The sequence below is a fragment of the Geospiza fortis genome, unplaced genomic scaffold, assembly GCF_000277835.1.
Source record: "Geospiza fortis unplaced genomic scaffold, GeoFor_1.0 scaffold11, whole genome shotgun sequence".
In the NCBI taxonomy this organism is placed as follows: domain Eukaryota; kingdom Metazoa; phylum Chordata; class Aves; order Passeriformes; family Thraupidae; genus Geospiza; species Geospiza fortis.
In genome coordinates, this window is record NW_005054304.1 from 4,485,794 (window position 1) to 4,500,892 (window position 15,099).

Here is a 15,099-nt window from a genome sequence, read left to right on the forward strand (position 1 = left end):
CCAGCTCTCTGCTAAATTGGATGCAGATGATGAAGGGTTTTTTCCAAACATATGGAAGACAGCGCAGCTGAAATCTCAGCTAGGCCTGAGAGATCCTGTACATGAAGCATTAAGCTTTCTACAACACACAAGGAATCTAGGCAGCAACTATTATGATTTCATTTCAGAGTGTGATTTAAGATGATATTATGAGACAGAAATGTTAAAAGAAACTAATAAAAGCCTTTCATGTACTCTCAAATAAAGTCAGATGTTCATATGCCATGTATCTGGACAACCTCTGCTTTCAATGGAAGCCTGATCTCCACTTCAAAGGGAGGAAATTAGACAAAAGGGGAAAGAATGTACACCTCTCAGTACTGGAAGCCCCAGGAAACCCAAGACCAAAGGACTAAATCCATCACTTTCCCAACACCCCAAAGACAGACAAGCCTACAAGATGTTTAACCAAGAGAGAAATCAAAAGCACAAGCGTTTGCAGTCCTCACTCTCAGCCACCAGTACATAGACTTTGCTCATTCTGGTTTTTGAGTAGTTACAGCATAGCAAAAAACATTTCTGTACATCCACTGCTAATACAACCTCTGCTTATTGCTGTGAAAAGAAGCCATTCCCTCCACCAAGTGTAGATAGCTTTCTTGTTTTAATTGGTGTTGCAGTCAGGATGTATGTTTAACTTTCTCAATGTTTAGCCTGTCCTCAAATATTAACATAATAGTGACCACTGTGACTCAATCCTAAACATTAGAAGCAGAGTTAAGTCCCAGCTTCCCATGCCTTTTTTTTCCCTCTATATTCTGAAAGTATTTCTACACATTAGAAGTTATTTAATGGTGAACAAATCCTTCTTTGGGTGCTCATCCTTTGGTACACAGCTTGACAGGAACTAGTTTTATCTGTAAGCTCTGCAGGAAGTAGGTTTGACACTTGGAAGCAAACGTAAATTTTTCATGAGATACCTTGCTGGAGTACTTGCTGATTTGAATTTTGTCTATCCATGCTCTTAGTTAACGCTTTAGTCCTTACACAAAATATGTTTGAAACTTCTCCACAGGAGCAATTATTTTTGCCTTCAGTGGCACAAAAATCTTGTGAATAGCTTTAAAGTTCAACCATTAAAATGGCATTTTCAAGAACACACTCACTCTGATGCTTTTAGAGTGTCAAGTATTTCTTATCAGACATATATACACCTCACTGGGACAATTCACATGACCAAAACACATTAATATGGCTAGAATTACTGATTTAGCCATACAGATAATCCTGTTCACACTGAGACAGATTCTACACAGCTAATGAAGAAGTTGCATAAGTTTATTTCCAAAATCTTTGAAAACTTACCTGTGCATTGCTAACTCTTCCTCCTTCTCAACTCCAGTGACAAGACAGATAGGACTAAATTTGTCTGGAACCTTCACCAAAACTCACTGAAAAATACAGTCAATTTTCAAGCTAAGTGCAAGACATAGAAAGCTAAATCACCATTAAGTACTTCTACTTAATTTCCATCACCATTATCAGATCTCTGTAGAGACTGCACCAAAATTATCCCCAGGCTTGAAATTAATCAGTGTTTTCTTCTGGCAGAGTGGGAAAGATCCAGTAAGCAGTTTTAATTAAAAAAAACCCAAACTTTTACTCACTAAGCAAATAACTGAAAAATTACACTTGCAATAATTCACACTATTATTTGAAGCTTGTTTAACAACCTATAAAGTTTGAATATCTTCCTTTTTTAAACTATTTTTAATAGTTTATTATAGAGTGTTTTGGTAGGTTCATTTGGGGGGGGGGGCTGGAGTTATTCTAAAACCATTTTGAAAAACTAGTATGAATGAAAATGAGGCCTAGGTTCATTTTCTGGATCCAAGGAACTGCAAGTGGAGGAGGAGTGTGTGCGACTGATTCCAAAGCATCTCCTTTTGCCCTGCCCCCCCTTTCAAACTGTTCTTTTGTAATTTCACCTCAATTTATTTTCTCCTGCATGAAACTGGCAAATGAACATTCCCTTTATAAATATTTTTGTACAATGGAAATACATTCCCAGGAATTTACTAGGCAGTTATTTGGTTACTGCTCCTTGGTGCAGCTCAGTCACACAGCTTTTCCAGCACAAACATCCACGCAGGGGATCCAAGCATAACAGTGGCACAGCTGTGCTGAGCCCTTCACAGCTCCACACCTGGTTCCACAGCACAGCAAGGTAAGGGAGCTAGGGCTGAAACTCCACCTGCCCCTCTCAATCAGTGACAGAGAAGCTGAAACCACTCCATTTTCTGTCCCCACCTCCTCACAGACCTGTGCACCAGAAAGGACAGTGTAAGAAAACCCTCCTGTCCACTAAGTGGTTCATTCCTCCAGGAAGGATAATGAGCTAAGAATGCACATTTTTGGTAACAAAAAGAAAACCTCCCTGCTGTCCCTAGTGCCATTTTCATTGGCTAGTCTTGTAATAAGAGTGACAATCTATACCAGAGTCATGGGTACACAATTTATGGCAGAAGATGGCATAACGGAAACTGAAGAACAATATACAAAAAAGTAGATATATTTGTTGCAGCAATCACCCAGTAGTAAATTTCTGTATGTGAATTTCTGCCAATCCAGGTACAAACTCAAGTACACATAAGAGCTCCTGAGAAGATGAGAAGCATCATTTTAAGACTGTTAAAAGTGCAATTATTATTGCATTCTTACTGAGCCTTAGAAAATTGTCAAGAACTCCCCTCACCTTTCTCAGGCTTTTCTCATCTCAAACTTGAATCTGAGTTCCTACTTTTCATTTAACCTCATCATTATCCTCTAAGTGAACCCACACTACATTATTTATCACATTAGTTTACAACACGCTCTCAAAATCAAGCAGGGATTGCCCCAACAGGAGCCCAAGAGCATGAAAAAGTGACACACTTAACAGCACCTCCCCTGTGCAGGCAGAACATAGCTTCAACTCAGAGCAGTGCTGAGGGGAACCTGACCATGTCCCTGTGCCACAGTTTCATGGAGAACTAAGCCACAATTTATCTTTTGAATTACTCTACTCTGAAGAACACAAAGTGAAAGGAAAAGAAGAAAACAGATGTTGTCACCACAGCTGATTGACGAAGGAAGGTCTAGACACATCTGGATATCATGAAAGCTAAATATTTTTAACATGACTTGCAGTTCTTCTCTCTGGCAAATACTCATTAGACCTAAAATCTAATCCCAAATTATTTGGATTAGTTTAGAAATACACACCAAAAAAACACAGCCACCAGGGGAAAAAAAAGAGACAAGGGGAGAAATTTTCTGCTGGAAAAAAATCCCATGATAAGCAGCACAGCACACAATGGAATTTTTTAAAAAAATCAGAAACTGTTGTAAGATTTCAACACAGCCTTGCAGAACAAAGCTGGTTTTATCATCTTTATTATGGTCCACCGGAGAAATTTACTTTATTTTTCCTGTAAGGAAGGAAGGACATAAGTAGCTCTCACAGCACCATGACATTTCCTGAGAGACTGCCAAGGAAACTGGGGTTTCCCAAAAGATATCTCAAGTCTGGGACCTGGGGGCATCCTGGCATAATTCACCTCATGGTCCAGATTTCCAGAAGAACCCACCATTCAAGCAGCCCATTCAAGTTCAAATCTGCAAAGCAAAAGCAAAACAAGCTGTACTAGCATCCTTAAAGAAAAAAAAAAAAAAGAAGGCTCAGATAGTGGTAATTTGGAAGTGATGGAACAATTTGCAAAACTCAGATTTTGTCAAAACTAACAAGAATTTTGCTTTCCTATCCCAAGGCAGTGAGGTGATTGCTCTTGGACAGACAGCTTGCCTTTAAGATCTACAACACAATCTGATCCTTATGAGAGCTGCAAAAATCACATTTGAAGGACAGAATAAACAGAGAAGACACTGCAACTCTGACCTATCTCTTGCAAGATTCACATTTGAAAAATACTATTTACCTTCTCTGATAAAAATACTCTGGAAGGAATACAGAATAAATATAGATCTTTTTTCTGCACTAAGTTCCCTAACAGTGGTAATATATAACAAGCTATTTGCAAACTTGCTTTCCAATTCAATATGGAAAATAATATGCCATATCAATACATCAACATCTTGTTTACCAAGTTCCATTTTTCCCCACTGGAAACAACAAAGCCAGCTTGGCAGGCATTCAGGGGAACGGAGATGAGCATTTGGTTGGACTGACACCCTGACAGCCAAGAACACAAAACATTCCACAAATGTTGGAAGGGTGCAAACAGCAAGAAGCAAAAACAAAGTGGGGGGGGGGGGGTGTGACAGTGACACAAATCAGCTCACCAAGGCACACACATCAGTGGCTCAAGAAATATATCAGTAGTATCACTGGCAGCAACAGAAACCAAAGTTTCCTCCCCACAACAAGCCTGAGTGAGCAAATAACCCCTTGTTCAGAGAACAAAAACAAGCATCACCTTTCTGCTGCACAGGAAAAGCCTCCAAGACTTCAAGTGAGGACTACTCCTCTGAAATCAAATAATTTCTTCAGAGCCAGAAATTCATGTACACCATTCAACACAAATTCAGCTTGCCCATGCTCTACACCTGCATCCAAATTTGTACTATAAAAAGGTGCCCTGAATAGCACTCAAACATTTTTGTCATCCAGATGACAATTCCATAAACCCAAAGCTGACAGTAATAATTCTACAAACTGTCTCACTAATTAATTCCACTCTATGGAAAGAAATCATCCCATTTTTATACTGTTTTGTACTGTGACATCACCTACCCCGCACAAGTCAAACTAAAAGATCAAGCATATGAACAAACCTGTGGATTGTGATAGACAAAACAGCAGTAATGATAAGCATTTGTACCTGTGAACAATTAAAATAATTTGTATTCCATGAACTGCATGACTTCATTTGCAGGAAGTTTTCCTCCTTCAATCTGCAGATTGTCACAAACAAGTGGAATTATCATAAAACATTGTTGCACATTTTTCTACTCACTACTGACTCAATACTCAGATTATTTTACTCTGCTCACATGATTCCTCTTTTATGTGTTGCCTTTTTTTCTCAGCAATACTTTTTCTGCCTCTTTATTTGGTCTCAGATATTGAACACAACATAACTGGAAGCTTTCTTTAGGGAAAAATAATCTGAGATATCAAAAGCCCAGAGCAAGTGGATCTCCTGGTCATGAACCAGATGCCTCATGCAAACAGAACACCAAGACAGTGTCAGCAACACTTTGGATAAACAATATCAATACTTAGTCCAATGGTGACAGCTTTTTTTGAAAGAAAAATGTGCCAGTATATTTTGGTAAAATAGCATGGATCATGGAGTTGCTGCCACCAACCTCTACAGCAGGTCAACATGCTGAACAACAGTAAGTCCAAGAAAGTGCTGGAGACACATAAAAACCCACACCCAACTGTTCCCAGTTTTCTGCACAGCAACCACTGGGTTCTCTAAGGTCTCTGGCAATTTTTAGGAACCTGTCTGAAAACAAACGCGGCAAAACTGCAAAACATCCTGCTACAGAGAGAGGATAGGAGGGGCTCAGCAGAAAAGGCCCACAATTTCACCACACATGAAAACATATCCTCAACCTGCTGATGAAATTCTCAGAGCCCTCTCCTGTGTTAAACCTGTGCCCAGTGCATCACCTGACTCAACACACACAGTAATGAAATATTATTTCTTCTGGTCCATTATACATGGCGTCTACAATTCCAACCAGCTCTCAGGTACTTACAAACAAAAAGGCTCTTGGAAACTTGTCCTCTGCCATCTGCAGAAGACTTCTTTTCATTTGCCAGCCCTTCACACCCACAAACAGGCCAGTCAAGAATGATAAAAATCTGCCCCTATTATAGTGTATTGTATTTAGCCATCACACCAGCTTACAAGAGTCTTTTGTACTTTGACAGCAGCTAAAACTTTCCTGATACACAGTTTGTCCTTTTTAGCTGCAAAAAACCCACCACAAAATTGGCACAACTCTGCAAAAAAGATCTTATTAATAATTGAGAAGTGAGTGAACCATTCATAATGTGCTTTATAATTTCTTTAATGCTTAAGTCTATTTATGTGGCTTTTAAAACCTTGCACCATATCCTAACTGATAACAGGAAACTGTGGATGGTTAATCGAAACAATGGGGGACCCATTTTCATCACTGCTCAAAAAAAAGCAGCAGTTTCAAGCTCACTATAACATTCAAGAAAATTCTCAAGGCACTAAAACACTTAAGATCATTTGTAATCACTTTATTTAACTTTCCATTCCTCCATCCCACATGCTCAAATTAGTGAAGCATTTCTGTAAAACACCACCCTGAACCATGCCATGTTTTCCCAAGTTCTCCAGCAAGACAAAATACAGTATTTTGCTTGGTTGTGCTTGGTGTTTGTGATCAATAACACCACATTACAGTGTCTGCTGACTGTAGAGAATTTATTTTCTTTCAAGGGAGCACTTGCAAACTGCCACATTCAATATTTCCCTTTCACAAATGCCTTAAAAAGTCTAACAGCAGTCTGGAGTCACACATTCACATTACTAAATGACATTGAGCATGACAATTAAGAAGCAGCAAATGCAGTAAGTGCCAGCTTGAGTAAGGTGAAATCAAGTGCCACAAAAGCTGGGAAAGACATAGAATTACTGATTTTCTACTACCAATGAGATTCCTGCCCATCTTCAGCTCTGCAAATGACATAGTTCATAATTCCATTTAAATTTTTCATCTGTATGGACAAACCAGAATAACAATTTTTAAAACAGTTCAACAATTACACTTTTTGAGGAGGCAACTCAAAGTGTCTTAGTTTTCCTGTAATATGTTTTCATGACTCCAGAATTCATTTTCAGCAGAGTTTTGTAAAACCCTATTCTTACACATAAATGAACATGGCTGTCTGCAAAATTATCTCTCTGGAAATCAAGGTAATTTTACAAGATTTTCCCAGAGTAAACTAGCAGTGCCTATGGCAGACCAATGGGTAACAAAAGATAAATTGGTAGAAAAAACATAACAACTAGAAAATTAAGCGCTTTTAGACTGTGCATAAGAAAATATACTCTAAATATATAATGATATGGCAACAAGAATCAATCACAAACATCTGAAAGTTATTTGTTAGCTGATGAAACGGTGCCAAGTCAAACAAAAAAGTTGTAATTTACTCACAAAGCCAAATTTAAGCCTAAATGCAACTAGCAGGAACTGGCAACAACAGATCTAAGTCTGCCTTTTGAGGATCTCTATGCTGAAGCAGCTCTGATGCATCTACAAATACACAAAACATGCAACAAAAATCCCTGCCACCTTGTCAATGGGCTTTTTAGCTGAACAAGAACAATTTATCAAGGTTATTCAATCCTGTTCTGTGTAAATGTTTAAAATCTCCTTGCCCATTCCCCACCTCAAAGGAGAGTACTTTGGTATTATTCCCCCCTCTCTAGAACACCTACTATGAGAAGTTTTTCCATCCCTTATTTACTGCTTCACAAAATTCACATTTATGAAAAATAAACAACCATTCTAATGTTACAAATTAACTCAAAGGTCTTAATGAGAGATGCTACTTAATAGTAAAGCTTTTTTTTATTATTCCAAAGGTAATTGAAACCAATTAAACCGACAGTTTTATTAACATATATATGCTATGTCATACAGTACATTAAGCACTGCCAGCAAAAAAATGACACTCAGACCACTCCAAGCCATCAGCAATTTTACCCAGGATGGCAAATGAGTATCTTTATCTTAGAATTCTGTAACCTGTTCATGACAACTTGGTCAATGCAAACATATTTTCACAAAAGCTTTCAGCTAAACACCTATTTGTTCTGTAGAGATGGAACACCATCTGTAGAGGTGTTTCAGCACTACCATCACCAAAAATATGAAAAGTTAGAGCTTAAAAACATTCTCCCAAGAGCTCTGTTAAATTTTAATAGCTTGTTAAAGAGGGAAAAATTACAGGATTGCGTCCCAATTTCTACACTACTTTACTTTTTCCTACCTTATTAGCCTAAAAAAAAATCTGCAAATGACAGACTAGCCAAAAAAACATTTTCTTCTTGTTCCAATTTCATTGAGTCTCAGAACAAACTATTTGCTCTTATCCGCTTCCAAGCAATCTCTCTAGGCATCCAAGTTTATCAACAAGAACCATTCAAGCCTGTCTGCTTTTAAACATACCCAAACTGAAAAGCTTGTTTAACTGGCCTATTAGGCTCTGTGATTGACTTCTTGACATTTCCAATAAATCATCTTTCTGGTTTTGTGATAAGACTGCAACCCTTCATTGCTTACAGTCTATATATCAGATGCCAAAAAAGCTAAAATCTACTTCTTCTGGACCTCCAACAGCACATACAGCTTGCTTCTGAGCTTAAGTTCTCATCCTTTTTTTAAGCACATATACTAACTGCATATTCATTTACAGAAGACTTTCCTACTACCAGCTCCACACTAAATATTTTCCAAGTAAGCATCCAAGACTGCTGTACTGTCATGCCATGGACACTACTCAAGATATCCTGTCTGAAACTGTCCGCAATCTCCCCATGCAGATCTGCTATATGATTTTCACGTTTCTAGGAAATTCCCTAATACCTAACAAAGCTCAGTAACACAGTAAAAAGTGTTCCATGAGAGAAAGATGTAGATTTAACCAGTAGCATCACGTGAATTTTCTGAGTACAAGACTGCTTTGCATAAAATACCTGCAAACCATATCTCACCACGGACCTCTGATCCTCAGCTGGAGAAAGAAGAATGAGCCATATGAGTCAGCGCAGAACATGACACTGCACACACATTACTGACTCTCTTTTTCAGGTACATGACACAGGAAACTTGTGACACACACAGTCCAACACGTGGCACCACCACGACTCAGAAGAAAAATCCTAAACTTCTTCTCCGAGGAGAAAGTACAAAAAGAATAGCAATGTTCTGGCAGCTCAAAACCAAAACACTCATTGAATGCACTGCTATCACAGCTACCATATTTTTGACCCACAAGAGTCGTGTTGTATGGAAAGCTGTTGGATATTTCATGGTATTGGAAAATTAAGTATGAATTAACTTATGTTCATAACTGAGTGGTATCACAGGTCTCAGTCACTGAGTTTTGGCTTATTTCTGTACAATCCCTCCTGCCTAAGACACTCAGCTTCAAGGCACAGGAGGGTATTCAGCTCCTTCATGGTACATCATAGTGCCACAATGGCGAGCTCAGTTACCAGAGCTAACTTTTCCTCAAAGTCTAAGCTCATAGGATACCAGAGGCTTGACTCAGGCTTTTGAGCAGCATAACCTCCTACAAAATATCTCTTCTGAGCTATGAATCCTTCCTTCTCCCCTCCAAAAATGCTGTAGGCTTGGTGCACAGCCCAGGAGCACAGACCTGCCCGTGACAGACTAGAAATTATTTCCTTTCCTGGATATTTCCATCAGGTAATGCACAATATTTTTTCATCACTTACTGGACACCTAAATAATGTACAAAATACTGCGTAGTCATATGTGGACTAACAAGACCTGTTATGTTGTTTTGAATAATCTGCCATTTTTTCTAGCAGTCCCTATGAAAGTAAGAAATAGTAAAACTCACGTTTCAGAGCCTTCCTGTGGGTGCTGGGAGATGCACATCTCCAAAGCAGTGTCCCAGGAGTGACACCATCAAACATGATACAAACATCTGAAGGGAGTCAGAGAGAATTCAGGATTTTATTTCCAATGCTGGCAGAGGATCATGCCTATGCCCAGCTCGCCTTGTGCACTTTCCCAGTTGCCAAGGAAAGGAGTCAGAGCCACATGCATTGTACAGCAGCGCTGCACAGAGGCTTAATCTCGTTACGTGATAAAGAGTCCTGTCACTGAACATGCCACGTGCTGCACGCCTAACTGGCTGCTTCAGTCCTTTCCTGGTGTCAGCTAAGTGCACTGGGAGCTCTGTGACAGCAAAAGGCAGGAATTGAGCTCCTAGGAATTCAGCACATACTGAACAGGAGTACAGCCAAACGCAAGAGACTTGAAGAGTGTGCATGAGAAACCCCCAAGCTCCCCAGCTCACAGCATCATCATCATCATCACAGCTGTCCCTGCTCACTGCCCACAAGTGTCCCTGTCCCCTCACGCCTGGCAGAAGGCAGCATTTCAAGGGACCAACTACTCCCATACAAAGAGTCACTGACCACTGCAGAGGGCAGAGCCAACAACCCTTTCCCAGTGTGGTAAATCCTACCAGTAACATCAGCTGACCAATTCAGGCACTGAATCACCATGGCACGAGGCCATTATTGTAACATCTGTGCTAAAACATAGGAAATTCTTCAAAAGCAGTGAAGCTGTTAAGAAAGAAAGAAGTGAAGTCACTATCCCTGAAAGCGTTCAAGTAGTGACTGGCTGTGGCACTTAGTGCTGTGGTTTAGTCAGCACAGTGGATGGTGTTCAAAAATTGGACTCAATTATATTGGAGGTCTGTTCCAACCTAAATAGCTCTATGAGTCTATTAAATTAATTAATAGTTGACTCATTGCAGGACAGAATCATCACAGTAAAAATAATAAGGGTCCTCCGTTGATGTCAATTTTATTTTTATCCTGGCACATCCTACAATACTTGTTAAATATTCCCATGGTTCAGAACTAGACTTATTTTTCCCAGGTGTCCACATATGGCAAACAGGCAGGACAGCAAAGGATCTCCCTACTCACTTAAGCCCACCTTCTAAAACCCTGTGGAAGCCAGCAACATAGTTACTCTCTGACAGAAAAAAACACCATCATCAAAACATATATTTTAATATTTCCCTTGCCCCCAGCGCAGCAGTCACAAGGCTTCCCAGGAACTCCTTACCCTGTTAGAATTTTTTTCTTTCATTGCAGCACACTCATGGACAGGCTAAACCAATTTACTCCTTACTGCCCCAAAATGGTTCTGTTCTCTTCCTGATGTTTACACACCTGATATATTCATGTGTAGAGTCTAAGGCTGCTTTCTCATTTTCACAGAATACACAAAGCCAGGTTTGAGTTTCTCTGAAGAAAGAGGACTCCAGCATGGCTGGTGAAGTCTAGCCATCACACACATACCATGTTACATGGAAAATTAAACAGCCCAAAAGCACCAGGTCTGGTACACTTACAGATATTTATTGTTTTTCATAGGTTTTCATCACTCAAAAACACTACTTTCAACATGTGCCTTCTTAGAGCTTCTTCCTGCTTACTCAGTTGTGAACCCTGAGAGAAAAACCCAACGTAAGAAAGCTGCTGGCATCAAGACATAGATTTCTATTTATAAAAATATGCATTTTCCTAAATATCATTTAATAAACATTTCTGCGGGATGTGGTTAACTGATTCCAGTTTGAGCCCTATATTGTCCTAGGAGAAGAAGATGAAACCCCTTCATGACAGTGAAATCCCATCAGGCATCAAATGTTAATAATGTTTTACATTTCAATTAATTTATTGACTTCTAAAGAATTTTTACTTGAGCTGTATTTAAAATAGCACCTTCAAGACTTCCCACTGTCATACATCAGAACTGTATTTGCTTTTTTCAAAACAGTGAACAAATGCATCTTACATATGAACAGGGTTAGTCCTCAATCTTGCAATCAGTTATTGACTGGGGGGTGTTTGCTATGATGTTTTCATTCCAAAATCTCACTTCGAGCCACAGGGCAGAACTCTGTCAGAACATGTTCTCTGACCAGTATGTTTCCTATTCACTAAAATGAGCAAAACAGACATCAAAGTTGGGTCCATTTGGGTTCCAGCAATGCTATTAAGATCCCAAATTACCCCAAGCAGATTCTTACTCCCAAAGTCTATTTGCAAAGCTCCAATTTTAGGACACTTCCATTCAGCTCTGCAGAGCCTAAGCAGGCTTTGGACTTGGCAAACAAAGTAAGAATTCACAGTCATTTTGAAAGAACGTAAATTACTACGTCCAAACTAAAAGTTATTGCATTTTCTCTCTTTCTCCAGGCAGGCCCTTTAACATTTCTGCCTCGGTTTGCTTACTTCTTAGGAGAAATTAGAAAAAGAAAAAAAGTCAAGAAAGAAGAAACATCTGCGGGAACAGCTGCACAAATATTGCAACTGCCAGAGGAATTATTTCTTTCTAGCATCCAGGATTTCTGGGTTTGTGTGTTGCAACACTTAGTAGTGGATAATCACAGTGACTATCCATGCATGTGACACACAATTTTGATCTCAATCACGGATAAGAGGCAAGAGCTGAACACCAGCCCACCACAGACATACAAACACACAGAGAAAAACAACCAGAAAACCAAACTCTTGAAAGAATTGTCTAGAGGCTCCACAACAAAAAAGCTCGTACAGCAAGCAGGCTGCTTGCTCCAACTTCTAGACAATCAAAATTCTATGGTAGCTAGTTTATAACTAAAAGCAAAGGTACAGCACAGCTTTTCCCTTCATCATTATCTCACCTTTAACAACAACACTAAGACCCCAAATTACTCAGAACACTTTCCAAGACAACACTGAAATAAGGCAATGATATCACTAAATAAACAAGATTTCAGAAGTCTGTCTTCATCTCCTAGATACATGTCTGTGTTCACATACTTGTCTTTGAACTGCAGCAATCTGTTATGCTCCAACAGGAAGAATTAAAAATGAGTTTTATCATGTTCTGTGCTATTTATTGATAACTGCACAATTCTTATTTCTCAGTCCACGCCCAAGTAGGTAAGAATTCCATTACAGTAATAATCAACTAAATTAAAGTCACTAGGTCTAAATAGACACAGCAACAAGATCTTAAACCTAGTGGACAGTGCACAGTTTGTTTAGGAATTACTGTAACTTTTTCCCCCTCCAAAATACTGAAACAATAATCAACCAATATGGCCATGGAGGGAAGTCACCTCATCCAGCCGATCCACAGAGCAGGATTCAAAGAATGAGAAGCAAAGTTAATTGCCTGCAGCTTCTGCATCATCTTTCTTTCTCAAGAAACTCAAGAGGGGCCTTAAGCATACTTTAAGTCACCCTTGACTGTAGCACTCTCCCATTTGCTAAACAGTCATTTAGCACACTGGGATTGCTGCAGCATGACAGCACTTGAGCTCCTTCATCTTCCACCTCTACACAGTCAGCTGTCAAGCTGGGGACACAGAAAAAGCCTTATTTGACCAGGATCCAGCAGGCTTCAGGGGGTCTCTGCTCCACTTGAATTGATATGATCCATTGTTATTCCTTCTCTAAATACTCATCCTGTAAGACCATGCCTACACATTCCTGCAGCACTGCCTGGAAACAAAATGGTGATGAATCTTTTTCCTTTTGATTTTTCAAGATCACAACCTGCTTTGCACCAGCAGCTCTTATCCTTCCTTACATCCACATACTCCTAGCTGAAGAAGGCAGCCCTTCATGATCTGCTGAGGTCATTCAGCTCCTTTTCATCAAGCCACAAACAGAATATCAGATCTTTTTTTGCCTCATATAAGTAATACTAAAACAACAGCGTCAGAACTGAACAAATGGATGGCTACAATGGGACAGAAAGAGCCCATCCCGCCCAGCATCCCAGCTCCAACTGTGACTGAAGTAAAACCTCAGGGAAACAGGATAGCTAAGACAAGCAAGCAGCAATACTTTGGGCTAGCTACCCCTTAAAACTGGGTTTTCCTTTTACTAACCCCTACACTGCAAGTACCTATTAATTACACCTTACTTACATCTTGTGCACAGTATTACCTCCTTTCATTTATTTTGAGCTTGCCACCATCACTCCTGGACACACCCTGGTACTTCTCTACTGAAAAAATAAGGGAAGAAGTAGTCGTCTGTTTACCCTTTTCGTTAGTGACATTTTCTCAGTCATCTCATCTTCAGGCTGAAAAGTTTCTTCCTGCTGCACTGTTTTCGCACAGAAGCTGCAGTGCCCCTGACCATTCTTTTCAAGACCTTTTCCAGCTCCAGTTGTCAATTACTAGAACCTTCCTCCCCTGATGTGACCTCCATCCTCCTTCCCGTTTTTCTTCTCACAGCACAGCATGTGGTAGCTGGGGGAGGTCAAAGATACAGCTATAGAAAGGCAGCTTATGGAAAATCCAGGATGCTGTAGCCAGAGCTGAGGTCAAGTCAACTGAGCAAGGATTAACTGGAAGGCCACTTTCTCTGCCTGCTGCAGGAGCACTCTGCCTGCATCTGGAGGGCAGTAAGATCCCTCTAGATATCACTAACTGGGAGAACCAAACATGCCTTTATTTTTGATTAGTGTGGTCTGGGCCAATATGTGTTGGCTATTTCCTCGTTTTGAGCTATTTCCCTGTTTTGCAAGGAGGCAAATTGCTGCGTTTTACTAATGCTTCATGATTGTTCACTTTGACAGGCCAAGAATACCAGTCCACTTGAAATTTAAATTCTGTTTTCTTTTCTTTGTTAACAAATTGCTGTTCTAAAAGCAAAGGTTAATGTGGGAAAAGAACCAAGGGAACACACCAACTACTTCTTGGAAGTAACACACATGAAAAATGTCTTTGCTAAAAAGCTACTAATCATAATTGCCATTACACAAAACTCAGTACAGGAAAATGAAAGGTATTTCATGACAAGAAACTGTACACTTTGCCAAGGAATTCAACATGTGCTGAGATTTGTCTCATTGAGCAATGGAGCATGAGAGCCCCCCCAAACCAACAAGTACAACAGTAAACAACAGAAGTTTGTTAAAGTTAAAAGCAATGAGCTTGCATGTTCCTGCAAGATCCTTGGCTTGATGGGGCATGACATTTTCATTAGAAAAGCCCAATGAAACCAGAGCTGAGCCAAGCAGACAAAATTAATTCAAACATTTAACAGATAAGTCAAAGACCATGACCATAAACAAAAAAAGCACCACGCCACAGGTGGCTTCAAGTCTCCAAGCAATTATCTTATTTTGCAGTGTAACCAATGACTCGGAAGAAAAACGAAGAAGAAAAAAAAAAAAGATCATGACTGCAAAGTTGTGCAGGTGACAAATACCAAAGAAGCTGTTAATTACAAAGAGGAAAGGCCACTGACAGCCAGCCGTCTGTCTGTCTGTGCCCCAGTCTGTGTC